Source organism: Lucilia sericata, unplaced genomic scaffold (genome assembly GCF_015586225.1).
Source record: "Lucilia sericata isolate MDLA Ls3-8-SP2 unplaced genomic scaffold, ASM1558622v1 Contig000360F_arrow, whole genome shotgun sequence".
Taxonomy (NCBI): Eukaryota; Metazoa; Arthropoda; class Insecta; order Diptera; family Calliphoridae; genus Lucilia; species Lucilia sericata.
The window spans coordinates 254488-269841 of NW_023994379.1; the positions used below are offsets into that span (position 1 = coordinate 254488).

Below are 15354 nucleotides of genomic sequence, written 5' to 3' on the forward strand. Positions count from 1 at the left end.
TACTTTCCTATAGAAAAAGTCATCCTATGAAAGAGTATCTTTCTATAGAAAAAGTATTCCTAAGAAAGACTATTCTCCTGCAGAAAAGTTGTTCCTAATGAAGTCAGTTTCCTTTACTTCTATGAAATTAAATCTACTTTTTGCCTATCTTAACCCACTGTCCTTGTAATTGTTAACAAGTTATGACTATTGATTGATAAATTAAATAAAATTTGTTTTCTGAATTTGTTTATTAAATAACAAAAAACACTAAAAATAAACATGCAAAACATTTCCCCTAGTTTACCCCACTGTTCATGTAAACATTGACTCTTTTCAGATTGTTGTTATACGTTCATTTTCTATATATATACTTATAGTTGTTGCTATTGTGTTTTTTTGTATTTGCTAAAAGATCGAATTCAAGATCTATACTATTTGATCATGATCTGAAGCTTTTTTTTGTGTGTGTTTAATTTTTCTGACTAGATATTTTTGTTTTTGGTTTGGTTGGTTCAAACACAATACGTTTTACTGCATATGGAGGTTAAATGTCGTTTCTATAGAGTTTTTTCTTTTGGTTTAAATTTATTTTTTTGTATTTTTTTACTAGAGCACAACAGAAAACAAACTGAAATAAAAAGAACCATACTCTCAAAAAAATAAGCAAAATTTGCTTTTAATTTTGCACACATTAACAAAAAGAATTGTATCTTTTAAATACATACATGTGTATGTATGTATAATATATATATTTTTTAGAACTGGGCTGCTCCATCAGTCTGAACTGAGTGTGTGCTAAAATATCTAATAAACATTTGCCGCCTAAAAAAAATAAGATACAGCTAAAAGATATGTCTGCTGTTTAACTACAACAACTATCTTTTTTATTATTTAACTTATACAAATAAAAACAAATATCAAGAGTAGATATTTGTATGAATATCTTAATATGTATACAGTGTGTGTATTCTTGAGATATAAAACTCAAATTCATATACAAGAGTATTCTCTAAATTTGAATTTTTTTTTAGTTAAAGTTCATTTCAAATAATTTATCTCAAAATTTTAGATTTTTTTAAGAGTATTTTTTATCTTATTAAAAAAATAACTATAACCAGATCTTGAAAAGAGGATGAAAACAAAAACAAGAATATTTCGTTTGTTTTTTTATTCTAAATTTATAAAAAATTTTGTTTATATTTCAGAAAACGTGACATCACTGTTTTGAGGTTTTTGTTGTTGTTGTCTTATTAAACAAGTTGCACTTGTTTTTAGCTTAAAGCTATTTATGTCTCTGATAATTGTTAAGTTAGATTTTTTTTTTGTTAATTTTTCTAAAATTTGCATAATTTTTTTTTTTTTGTAATTTCTTGCTTAAAATGTAAATTTTGTTTAACAATTCCCAATTTCAAACCTCAATGAGTCTGTTGAGAGTAGAGTGTCTTTTAATAGGTATGAATGAATTTTTATTATATGAGTAGTATCCGTTCAAAATATTGAGTAGGTGCTGTTTTTTTATAATTTTTACTGTATTTGTTTATTATTTATTTATTTTTTATATGAATTTTTGTTATTGGAAATTATATAGATAAAATTGGTTCAATCGTAGGTGTAATTTTTTGTTCATATTTAATTTATTTTCCACCATCACTTTATTGACCTTAGTTTGTTTAAAATTGTTTTTTTTTTTTTTTTTTTTTTTTTGTAATGTTTTACATCGATTTTTTTGTATATTTTGTTGTAGGTTAATTTTAATTTTTATGTGTCATTTATTTTTAGTCATAATTTCCTTTAATAAGCTTTATTTTGTGTTTTTTTCTTTTACACTTTCCGGTTTAAATACCTTTTTTTAAACGAAAATTTCCCTTTAAATTTTATGAATATCAACACTTTAAATTGTTAAAGTCAATACAAAAAATGAGTGGTAATTTGGCAAAAACTTTTGGTAAAAATTAATTTTTAATTTTCACTAATTAACTACTTATATATTGGCATTATAAACTCGCTTAAACTTCTTATTTGTAATGACTTATTTAAGTACTTATTAGTAAACAAACTTGATAAGTACCAATGAATAAATAGTGAAGACAAGTTTAAAAAGCTTTTAAATTCATTACTTTTCAATGTAATCGTAAACAATTAGAAATGTATAGTTAGGTGAGGTCAACCATATGACACTCTATACCAGTTAGTATGTTAAAAATTTGGATTATTTTTAATAATAAAGCATTAAAGAAGTTTTTTACCCCAATTACCAAATACTTTAACAGTTTCTTGACAAAAAAAGTTCATTTCTGAAGGAAGGGGTTGTATGGGGACAAGGGTCAATATGGGCCTATTCTAATAAATTGTGATAGAGGGATTTTCGTAAAGTTATGTATGCAGAATTCTTCGTGATACCAGTGTTTATAAGTGAATTATTGGCCTTGAAGTCATTTTCTGAAGGGGACTTTGTATGGGGACTGTTAGGGGATCAAATGAGGCCCGATAATAACGAAAATTGGCGATATTATTTAGACTTATATAAAACGAAGTTTTGCCGAGTTTAACATAACCATGAGCTCAAAAATCCTTTTTAGGGGTCCGGTTGTATAGGGACTAGATCGACCGATTTTCAACCATTTTCAATAGTGTTCATCATTGGTTAGGTTAAGAGAATAGCATGTGCCAAATTTTATTACATAATGTTGAAAATTGCGACCTGTAGCGTGCACACAAAGTTTACATGGACACACAGATGGATAGACGGACGGACGGACATATCATAATTGACTCAGTTGTATGGGGACTAGGTGAAATAATCGACCTATTTCAACCATTTGCAATAGGGTTCATCCTTGATTGGGTTAAGAGAAGAGTATGTGCAAAATTTCATCAAATTATTTTGAAAATTACGACCTGTAGCGTGCACACAAAGTTTACATGGACACACAGATGGACAGGTGGGCGGACGGACATAACTTAATCGACTCAGAAAGTTGTTCTGAGCTTTGAGGTGGGTATAGGACCAACATTTTTTGGGTGTTACAAACATCAGCACAAATGAATATAATTTTCGAAATTTAATCAAAATATGAAAATTGCACTTATGGTTTACATGGACAGCCAAACAGCCGAGCGGAAAGATGGGCATGGCTTAATCGACTCAGAAAGAGATTCTGACGATTTTTTTGAAATGTTCACAATGTCATCTAGTATGTCTGGTAGAAACTATAGGCTACCTTTTGTTTTGTAATTTCAAGTAGGAGTGTTGCCATGCCCACATACAAAGACGTCCATATGAGCATTTTGGGTACACAATGGGCGGACTGACTGTAGAGGGCGGGACCCCCCCCCCCATAAAAAGATAATATTAAATTAGTATATCTGAGAAAATAAAACTAGAGTCCGCAAATTTAGTCACAGCCGCTTTACTAACAATTTGAAAAAGGGCAGACTAGAAATAGGAGGCGTGGCACCTCCTATATGAATTAAATACAAAAAAATTGTATATCTAAGAAACTATTAAAACTAGAATTCTCAAATTTTGTATGAACAACTTTGACATATATTCGAACATTTGGGTAATATATTAATGGGTAAGCAATAGGGGCGTGGCACCTAACATATTAATTTTAAGCAAAAATAGGTATATTTTGGAAACCGTTAGAGCTGCAATCCTCAAATTTTGCATGAGCAACATTGAATTCCATAGGATTTAACTACCAAAGTGAAATAAAGTTATGATCTAGTTCCCACCCTGGTTTGCTGGGTTGCTCACAAAAAACTTAATAAATAATTTGTTGATTTTTTAAGTTTTCTCATAAAATTCTTTTAAAAAATAATCATAACACTAATGTTGTGGTTTTAAACAAACAAGTAATAAAAAACAATCATTCATGCTTCGTTAAATTTTGAAAAAATGTGTGAAAATTTAAACTACATAAAAAAAGCATAAATTAAAAAAAAAAAAATAGTTAAATGAGAAAAACGTTTTAAAATTTTTCAAAATATTTTAAAATTTAAACCATTGTTTTAAACAATAAGGCCTTTTCTTTAACAGAACGTGTTAAAGTGTTTCAAGTTCATTTAACAAAAAAAAAACCCTATTTTGTTATAATTTTGTAATTAACAATTAAATTAATTAATCATTAATAAAAATATTATAAAAAAACACTTGTTTGTCTATATTTCTATTATTCAAATATTTATAAATTTTTATAATTATATTCATAACATAATTTATATGCATTTGTGATAAAATTAATAATTTTTTTTATTATTAAAATTGTTAATATTTCCTACTTTTCATATTCAAAATTACTATAAAATGCACACCATTTAAAGGTCTTATTTAATACCTTACGTGTAAGGGTAATTGTAGGTTTAATGGCGGTGTTTTGTTGTTTTTTTTTTTAAAGAATTAAAAAAGAAAAAGGAAAATAGAATGTTTAAACGTGGGCGCCAATATTTCATTATATAAGATATATTTTTAAAATTTATTAGACTTTTAGCCAAGAAAAACCATAAGAAATTCTTGCTTAAACCAAATATGATTTAGGTTTTTATTTGAGCATAAAAGTTAAATTAAAAAAAAAAATTTACAAAAAAAGTGCGTTTAAAGTGGAAAGTCTAATGTCTATCTTTCCCCACACACGGCAAATTTTAAACACTCACGCACTTGCTTACAAAGCGGTCTTTTTTTATTTTATTATTTTATTTTGTTTTCTAGTTAAATTTCCAATAAACTATTTATTTATGTACAATTATATTTCATTTTATTAATTAAAATGCTAAACATGTTTGCAGTTTTATTTTCAACAAAAAGAAAAAAATTGTGTTAGCAACATGGACGCTTAAAACTGCTGCTGATCGTGGTTTTGTACTTGCAACATTTATAACGATCTACATTTGATTTCCATAGAATTTAAAAGCATAGAAAATATTGTATGTATTTCTGTCAATTACATTCAATTTACACCTACATTTTTTTTTATAGAAAAAAAAAAAGAAATTAAAATGCAATAAAACAAATTAAATTGAATACAAATTATAACCTTATATCGTATGGCGGCGATCAGTTGATAAACCAAATATGGGCTTTTTTGGAAATGAAAAAAATTAATTTTAAATTTGTTTATAAAATATAATAAGTGAAAATGGTAAACTACTAGTAAAATAAATATTTAAATAACTAAGAGAAAATTTGTAATTTAAAATCAAAAAATGTTAAAAATCGGTTTTAAAATCGAAATTCGGTAAAAACCAATTCAAATTGCAAGAATTCTCAAACTAACTTCAAATCATCATCAAACCTTTGGCTATTTAACAATGAATTGGTAACAAAATTTTTACTTGTTCCAGATTGATTATACATTTTTGCTAAAGGTAAGTTCACACCCATCAAATATTTAACAAAACTGACGTGACCCCTATAGTCTTGTATATAGTGCAGTCTATAATAGTCTATTCAATAACATAGTTAAAAGTCTAGTCTATAGTCTGGTCTACAGTCTAATCTATAGTCTTGTCTATAGTATTATCTATAGTCCAGTCTATAGTATACAGTCTTATCTATAGTCTAGTCTATAGTCTAGTCTATAGTCTAGTCTATAGTCTAGTCTATAGTCTAGTCTATAGTCTAGTCTATAGTCTAGTCTATAGTCTAGTCTATAGTCTAGTCTATAGTCTAGTCTATAGTCTAGTCTATAGTCTAGTCTATAGTCTAGTCTATAGTCTAGTCTATAGTCTAGTCTATAGTCTAGTCTATAGTCTAGTCTATAGTCTAGTCTATAGTCTAGTCTATAGTCTAGTCTATAGTCTAGTCTATAGTCTAGTCTATAGTCTAGTCTATAGTCTAGTCTATAGTCTAGTCTATAGTCTAGTCTATAGTCTAGTCTATAGTCTAGTCTATAGTCTAGTCTATAGTCTAGTCTATTAGTCTAGTCTATAGTCTAGTCTATAGTCTAGTCTATAGTCTAGTCTATAGTCTAGTCTATAGTCTAGTCTATAGTCTAGTCTATAGTCTAGTCTATAGTCTAGTCTATAGTCTAGTCTATAGTCTAGTCTATAGTCTAGTCTATAGTCTAGTCTATAGTCTAGTCTATAGTCTAGTCTATAGTCTAGTCTATAGTCTAGTCTATAGTCTAGTCTATAGTCTAGTCTATAGTCTAGTCTATAGTCTAGTCTATAGTCTAGTCTAGTCTAGTCTAAGTCTAGTAGTCTAGTATAGTCTAGTCTATAGTCTAGTCTATAGTCTAGTTATAGTCTAGTCTATAGTCTCGTCTATAGTCTAGTCTATAGTCTAGTCTATAGTCTAGTCTATAGTCTATAGTCTAGTCTAGTCTAGTCATAGTCTAGTCTATAGTCTAGTCTATAGTCTAGTCTATAGTCTAGTCTATAGTCTAGTCTATAGTCTAGTCTATAGTCTAGTCTATAGTCTAGTCTATAGTCTAGTCTATAGTCTAGTCTATAGTCTAGTCTATAGTCTAGTCTATAGTCTAGTCTATAGTCTAGGTCATAGTCTAGTCTATAGTCTAGTCTATAGTCTAGTCTATAGTCTAGTCTAGTCTAGTCTATAGTCTAGTCTATAGTCTAGTCTATAGTCTAGTCTATAGTCTAGTCTATAGTCTAGTCTATAGTCTAGTCTATAGTCTAGTCTATAGTCCAGTCTATAGTCCAGTCTATAGTCTAGTCTATAGTCTAGTCTATAGTCCAGTCTATAGTCTAGTCTATAGTCTAGTCTATAGTCTAGTCTATAGTCTAGTCTATAGTCTAGTCTATAGTCTAGTCTATAGTCTAGTCTATAGTTTAGTCTATAGTTTAGCATATAGCCTAGTCTATAGTCTAGCATATAGCCTAGTATATAGTCTAGTCTAGTCTACAGAGTAGTCTATAGTCTAGTCAATAGCTTAGTTTTTAGTCTAGTCTTTACTATAGTGGTGTAGGGCATAAAAAACCTGGTTACGGAATTTTGATCAAATATTTCTTAGATGTGAGTTACGTTCAAGAGTTTGATTTCAAAATTATTAATTTTTAAAACAATTTATATAATTTTGAAAACTAGATATTATTTCTTTTCAATTTATATACAATTTCTTAAAAATAGATCAAATAAATGAGCGTAAGCTCTATGCTAAATTACACAATCCAACAAAATTCGAAATAAGTCGAAGCCCAGAGCTAGGCTACATTAAAATCCGACATCAAAATTACTCCTTTACATTTGGTTTTCGAGATATCGTGTCTTTTTCTTTCTTCGATATTTTAAAAAGATTTCGACATTTATTTATTTATTTTTATTCTAAGATCTTAAGTCATCAGGCTTTTAATATTAATAGTAGTGCAGATTTTGTCACATATATTCCAAATGTATAATTACTTTTGAAATTCTCTATAGTTATAAAAAAAATTGCTATTATTTAAATTATATATTTTTTAAAATTCCCAAACTTTTGCCAAATTTCACTCATGTATGTCTTACAAATCCATATTATGTTCTAAACATACACTTGTTTTTAAAGAATACCTTTAATTTGTTCCAAAAGTTATATAATTTTTTCATTTCAATTTCATTTCTTTAATAAATTTGTTTATTTTTTTATAAGTTTCAATGCTACAACAAAAAATATATGTATATATACACTTTCAATACACCAAGGAAAGTAACACTAATCAGATATTTTTAGAATATTTTTATTTTGTTTTTATTTTTTTTTATTTTTCACATCATCATCTTTAAGATCATTATGAACATCATCATTCATCATTCACAGGCATCATCATCACCTTTTTTATAATAAATATTTAAGACAACGTAGGCAAATTAATAGTATTAGTCAGCATAGAAATCACCGAAACATTTTAAAACTATTTTTAGTTAATTAATTTTTAAATTCACCAAAGTTTTTAAAACTTTAACACTAAAGCACCCACAACTTAACGTTCTTTTTAGTTTTCAAAATTTTATATATTTTTTTCTTAATTGAAGGTTAAATTTATATATTTTTACAGACAACAACAGACCTCTAGCTACATTTAAATAAGTCTGTGTATTTTAAATAAAAAATATTGCTCACTTTTTTATTATATCTATATTTATAGCTATTTTATCTTTCTATATGTAGGTTTTTATTTTAGATATTTATGTTTTAGATCATTTAAAAAAAACGAGTCGTTTCAATACTTTTTTCTTAAAACTTAAAAGCAAAAAAATTCTTATTTATTCATACTCGTTTTTTTGAAAGAGTAGAGTAGAATTTTGATCTAACCGCCGCGAGTTTTCAACACCAACTGACTTGAATTTTGAAAAAATTCACTTGAAACTCTTTTCAAATTTCAATTTCAAAACATTTGTTTTTCGCTTTTCGTACAAAAACAAAACGTAACAGAGAAGACAAAGTATGTGTGCGAGCGAGCGAATAATTTAACAGAGACAAAAACCACAACAGCAGCAGCTACAGAGCCGAAGCAATATGGGCAAAATAGTAGCACACACTACATTTGTATTTATTAACACCAATAGATATGTAGTTGTAGTATCTTAACTCATGTTAGGCACAGTGGATTGGCTGTTGGAAAATTTTATAAATTAAAATCAGAAGTTTTTTTCACAAATCTGGTCTGTAGTCTAGTCTATAGTCTAGTGTATATTCTAGTCTATATTCTAGTCTATAGTCTAGTATATAGTCTAGTCTATAGTCTAGTCTATAGTCTAGTCTATAGTTTAGTCTATAGTCTAGTCTATAGTCTAGTCTATAGTCTAGTCTATTGTCTAGTCTATAGTCTAGTCTATAGTCTAGTCTATAGTCTAGTCTATAGTCTAGTCTATAGTCTAGTCTATAGTCTAGTCTATAGTCTAGTCTATAGTCTAGTCTATAGTCTAGTCTATAGTCTAGTCTATAGTCTAGTCTATAGTCTAGTCTATAGTCTAGTCTATAGTCTAGTCTATAGTCTAGTCTAGTCTATAGTCTAGTCTAGTCTATAGTCTAGTCTAGTCTATAGTCTAGTCTAGTCTATAGTCTAGTCTAGTCTATAGTCTAGTCTAGTCTATAGTCTAGTCTAGTCTAGTCTAGTCTAGTCTAGTCTAGTCTATAGTCTAGTCTAGTCTAGTCTATAGTCTAGTCTATAGTCTAGTCTATAGTCTAGCCTTTAGTCTAGTCTATAGTCCAGTCTATAGTCCAGTCTATAGTCTAGTCTATAGTCTAGTCTATAGTCTAGTCTATAGTCTAGTCTATAATCTAGTCTATAGTCTAGTCTATAGTCTAGTCTATAGTCTAGTCTAGTCTATAGTCTAGTCTATAGTCTAGTCTATAGTCTAGTCTATAGTCTAGTCTATAGTCTAGTCTATAGTCTAGTCTATAGTCTAGTCTATAGTCTAGTCTACAGTCTAGTCTATAGTCTAGTCTATAGTCTCGTTTATATTCTAGTCTATAGTCTAGTCTATAGTCTAGTCTATAGTCTCGAGTGAGTGATGGAGAAATTCTTGGAACAGATTCCGGTGGTACTTTACAAAAGTGTACTGTGACATTTGGATTTCAACTTTTTGAAAACTTGAATACGTTAAACCTCTTTATTTTACATATTTATTTTCCAAATCCAACCCACTGTGCGAGCGTATTTTGTGGCTATTGCTCATGTGTATTTAATATTCAATGTTGGTGTTTGTTTTTCGTTATTTCTACTCTACGTTTGGCGGTCTCACTGTTGTTATTCTGACCCGTGGATTCGCAATACATAGATATCTGTCTCTAATGTTAGAAAATCTAATATGTGTCTCTTCTAAACAAACATTTGTTGTTTTGAAATGATGTTAGTGTTTTTTAAGGCGAGCAAAATATCGCTCTCTGCTACTTTTAACATCACAATTGTTGTTATGAACTTTTATAGAACGTGATCAGATCTTGCAGATTTTAACAACACAATTTTGGAAAACATGAAATCATTTCAAAATCATACCAAACAAAAAACAAAAACATGTGTAGGAATTCTCTGATAGAATTTAGGTTTATAGCTTTACAAAATTGAGAGATACTAAAGAAGCAAAAGTAAGTTTAATTGAACCAAACACATATTAATGTAAATAAAATAAAATTTATTAACTGAATTAATTAACTGATATTATTAGAAACTGCTCTTATACTTAGGCAAAAGTTACCACTTGTGTGGATTTGGATTTTTATTTTATTTTTAGCAATATTTTTCTCTTAATTGAAATTTGTATGAATATGATTTCTTAATTGAAATCTTTATTGGCGTTTTTTGTAAATGATTTTGGAATTTTGCAAAAAATATTTATTGTATATTTTAGAAATATTTATGGTTTAAAATTAAGATAGTGAGGTAATTTATTTGAATTTTTGGTTGAAAATTGTTGATTGCTAGAGATGGGGAAATTTGTAATTTATTTAAAATTATAGAAAATATATTAAAATGTTCCCCAGTGTTCATAATTGAAGTTAAGAGAATTTTGTTATATTACAAATAGTGTATTTGTTATAAAATCATGAGTATTTATTAAAAAATATTTTTACCTAATAATTAATTTTCAATATTATTTTGTTTTTCAATATCAAAAACTTTTAGAACAAATTTCAGCAAATTTTTTTTAATTTCCATCAAGAAATTGAACGTTATTTAAATACTGTAGTATCTAGAATTACTCAGATAAAATCTTAATTTCTTATGTCATTAGTGTTAAAACTAATGATGATGTTTCAGAATGCATTCATTAGAAAAATTTTGTGATTCGGAACGTAGTTAGAGAAGTTAATTAGAATGATTAATTTTATTTAGTTGTAGTTATATAAAAATATATTTTTATTAAAGACGATAGCCGAAGCAGCAAGTGATTGATATTAATAATAATTTGTAATTGGCTTTAAATTTTTAATAAATAAATAATTAAAAAAAATAAATATTTTTATTTTTCAAATCCAATTATAAAAGTCTGGTCAATAGTCTTGTCTATAGTCTAGTTTATAGTCTAGTTTATAGTTTTGTCTATATTCTAGTCTATAGTCTAGTTTATAGTTTTGTCTATATTCTAGTCTATAGTCTTGTCTATAGTTTAGTCTATAGTCTAGTCTATAAATTAGTCTATAGTCTAGTCTATAGTCTAGTCTATAGTCTAGTCTACAGTCTAGTCTATAGTCTAGTCTATAGTCTAGTCTATAGTCTAGTCTATAGTCTAGTCTATAGTCTAGTCTATAGTCTAGTCTATAGTCTAGTCTATAGTCTAGTCTATAGTCTAGTCTATAGTCTAGTCTATAGTCTAGTCTACAGTCTAGTATATAGTCTAGTATATAGTCTAGGCTATAGTCTAGGCTATAGTCTAGTCTATAGTGTAGTCTATAGTCTAGTCTATAGTCTAGTCTATAGTCTAGTCTATAGTCTAGTCCAGGGGTCGGCAAACTACGGCTCGCGAGCCAAATGTGGCTCTTTGTATGTGGAGCTGTGGCTCTTTAGTTTCATAGACATATTTTATTTATTTTTATATATTTTAAAATCTTTCCGATTCGATTAGCGAGCAATATATTAACTTTTTAACTTTGCTTAATCGTTCTGTACATGAGCAAAACAAAAGCAAATACATTTTGAGTGAGGAAAAAAGAAAACAACACAATTAGCTTTTCGCTCATTTCCTTGCTTTTATTTGCCCTTACAATAGTACATTTGAGAATAAATTCTCATTGAGCCATTTGGAATTGGATTGGATCTCTAGAAATGCAGTTGATCAATTTAAAAAGTTAAGCCTTTTGTTGTGGAAAATTGTCAAAGTTTAAAAGAAAGTTGGAAGAGTTACGTAAGAAGCCAACTAACAAATGAAAATTTAGAGTAATTTTTTAAACTTTAAACAACAATTCCTTTTCCATTGTGAGTAACCTTTAACATTGCGAGTAATCAATTAATAATTTGATTGTTTTAATCATCAACTGAATTTTCTTCCAAACAAACTAAATAATTTGATTAATAAATTAATAAAATTAGATGTTATATTTATTAAATATTTAATTTAAATTTAATTTTGATACAATTATTTTGATAATTGAAACATATTTTCAGTTTTTTCTGTGTAATTTATTAATAATGTGGAGAGTTTGGATACAGCTAAATACTAAAAATTTGGTATATTTAAAAACTTTAAACTTTAAACTTTTTTTAAACAATTTTATATTTTTTGCACGCTTTCTATAAAAGGGTGCCAAAAAATTTAAAATTTTTAAATATTGCACGTTTTAATGACAGTGGTCTATGAAAGATTGATATTTTTATGACATGAAATTTTTGACTATAAATAAGGGACCAGAAAGCGTATTATGGACCCATCGTTACAAAATTTGGTAATGTGATTTTGGATCCTATAAAACTTGTTTGTGTTGATTTTCATCACTATACTTGTATTTTAGCCTGTTGTATGTCGTACCTTCGTTTTCGAAAGTGGACTCTATATGGGGAGTAGGGTCAATTTTGAATCCATCATTATTAAATTTGGTACAGATATTTTTGTTCTTATAAACTTATTTATAACTAAGTTCACCACTATGCTGGTACTATTAAGCCTGTTTTGAGCGTTAAAGTTATTTCCTAAAGAGGAATTTATACTGTATTATAGCAAATGCATTTTAAATTATATAACTGTCGCCCCACTCTAATAAATTTATATATCTTTATATAACAAGTGCTAAAAAAAAACGCATTCGAATGGTCCATAAAAATTCAAAAAGTATTTGTAGTCAAAAATCTATAAGAAAGATTCCTTATAGAATCGTCTTGTAGATAATTAAACAAAAAATATGTTTTTGAAGTGAATTCATAAAGTATTTGTAATGTTTTAATAAACAAACATTTTGTGGCTCTTTTAAAACCCATGTTTTGTAAACTGTAAATTTTGGCTCTTCCGACTCAAAAGTTTGCCGACCCCTGGTCTAGTCTATAGTCTAATCTATAGTCTAGTCTATAGTTTAGTCTATAGTGTAGTCTATAGTGTAGTCTATAGTCTAGTGTCTTGTCTATAGTCTAGTCTATAGTCTAGTCTGTAGTCTAGTCTATAGTCTATTCTAGTCTATAGTCTAGTCTAGCCACAGTCTAGTGTATAGTTTAGTTTATAGTCAAGACTATAGTCTAGTCTATATTTTAGTCTATAGTCTAGTCTATAGTTTAGTCTATAGTCTAGTCTATAGTCTAGTCTATAGTCTAGTCTATAGTCTAGTCTATAATCTAGTCTAACTGAGTTCAACTAAACTTTAGTTTATCGTGATACGATACTCTAGTTCGTAATACTAGTCTATTAGTCTACATGTTTACAAATTCGTTCCCAGATTTTGGTCTGTAAAAATCTTTTTTTTACTAAATAATGAAATTTTCAACAAATCTAAAAAAATCTCTCTCCTTTTTGTTTGATTTTTTTTTACTTGATCCGTTTTTAAGTTCGTTAAGATTTAAGTTTGTTACTTTTTTGAACATTTGGCGGAAAAATTTACAGAGAAATAAAGTTTTTTTTTTAATATTTTTCACATTTCAATTTATGTACCTCTTTTAGATTCAGAACTTTGTAAAATTTTGATACTTTTATTAAATTAATATCAAGTATTTTTAAGTTATTTTCAAATTTTGTTGATATTTTTAGTTTTTTAAGTTTAGTACTTTTTTCTGGAGCTTGGTACTTTTTTCACATTTTTTTACCTTTCCATGAAGTAAAACACGTTCCAAAATTATATTTTGACACTTTTTGTTTCAGATTTTCAAGATTTGTTAAATTGTATTTTTGTCTGGGTTTTATTGAAATCCTTTTTAAAATGTATTTACATTTTAACCAAGAAATTCTTTTGTAATTTTTATAAAATTTTTATTTAATTAAAAAAATTATTAAAAATGTTGTATTTTTAATATTAAATTGAGTAATTCACTAACTTTCAATATTTTAAATTTTATTACATTTTTAAAAAACTGTATAATCCAAAACTTGGGAAAACTTTTTTTTAACAAAATTGCTTCATTTTTTCTGCTAATAATTAAAATTTGCAATTTGTTTTATGCAAAATATTCAAAATTATTTAAAATTTTTACACAACTATAGTTTTTCGCTTCAAATAAAACCGTTATTTTACGTCTTATTTCATTTCCGTTAGAAATAACACGAACGCGTTTGATTCGTTTCTTTCGCTCTCTTACTATCCGCAATTGTTGCCGGTCGACAAGCGAATGATAAAACAATCGTGTGTTTTCAAAGTACATTTCTGCCAATTGGTTTGATGGTTTTATTTTCCAACTTCAAAATGCTAGCAACTCATACCTCAATACATGTTAATCGAACATGTTGCTAGAAAATGTTTTTTTTTTATACTTTACAACATATTTTTTTCTTTTTGGAAAATTTTACGGGGAAAAACACAACCCCGTTTGCAATTGTAAATTTTGTTTTTCTTTCGGTTCTTTCTCTTAAAGTTAATATCATTGTTGTTGTTGCTGCCCGATGTTTTTAAAAGTTAAAACACAAACATCATGCCCTGCATTCTCTAAAATAAATAAAATTATAAATCGTATATAACACATAAGACATTTTATAAAGTAAATTTAACTTAATTTTTAATTTGATTTAAGAGTTGTTTTTATAAGATCGTTGGAAAATAGGTCAAACTGTAAGAAGAAAAAAGATCTATGGAGTTGTAGTCTTGCTCTAGTAATTAAAATAATTTTATAGGTGAAAAACGAAATCTTTTGACACACATAATTTGTTGTTTTGGTTTTTGGTCAATAATTATTTTTTTTTTTTTTTGGTAAAAACGCACACATTTTAACAGGGGGCATTATTTTAATAAGATAATAAGATATTTCATAATGGAGTGTATAAATTAGAGATTTTATATTGATTTCAATTACGTTAGCGAAAACTGATTTTCTTGGTCGAACGTCAAATTAGCCTAAGAAATTGATTTTAATACCCTTCAGCATCATAAGTGGTGATAGGGGGTAGATATAAGTTTGTCATTCCGTGAGTAACAACAAGAAATATACACCTGAGACCCAGTTTTCTCAGAAACTACCAAAGATATGTTTTATGTATATATATGTAAATCAATTTTTTCCCGGATCAGTTCATAATTGGTCATATGTCCCATTTAAGGTCCATTTCGGAAAATCACTAAAATAATCATATCAGGATAGCGTTTTACCCAAATATATTTTGTGTATGTATAAATCACTCTGCACCATATTTTCTGGATCGGTCCAAAGTTTGTTATGGCTCCCATATAGGGTCCTCTCTTGAAAAACAAAACGCACATATTTCACAACTAAATTAAGATATAGATATTTTGTGTATATGTGTAAATCAGTCTGTGAAATTTTTTTTCACGTCGCTCCATGTAACCCACTTCTGAAGATATCATGATT

At 27.7% G+C, this 15354-nt stretch overlaps 1 protein-coding gene across 4 annotated transcripts in view; it reads right to left on the reverse strand.

The window, feature by feature from the left end:
• LOC119604092 (integrin alpha-PS2) overlaps window positions 1–13767 on the reverse strand; it is a 90935-nt gene extending 77168 nt beyond the window's left edge. Inside the window, exon 1 of one of the 4 annotated variants that reach the window (XM_037956542.1) lies at window positions 13645–13767. The gene's annotated coding sequence lies outside the window, so the exon portion shown is untranslated. Of the gene's footprint in view, window positions 1–8039; window positions 8308–13644 lie in introns of those variants that run through there. The other 3 variants (XM_037956541.1, XM_037956543.1, XM_037956540.1) reach the window with 3 other exon arrangements.
• Between the last annotated feature and the right edge of the window lie 1587 nt (window positions 13768–15354).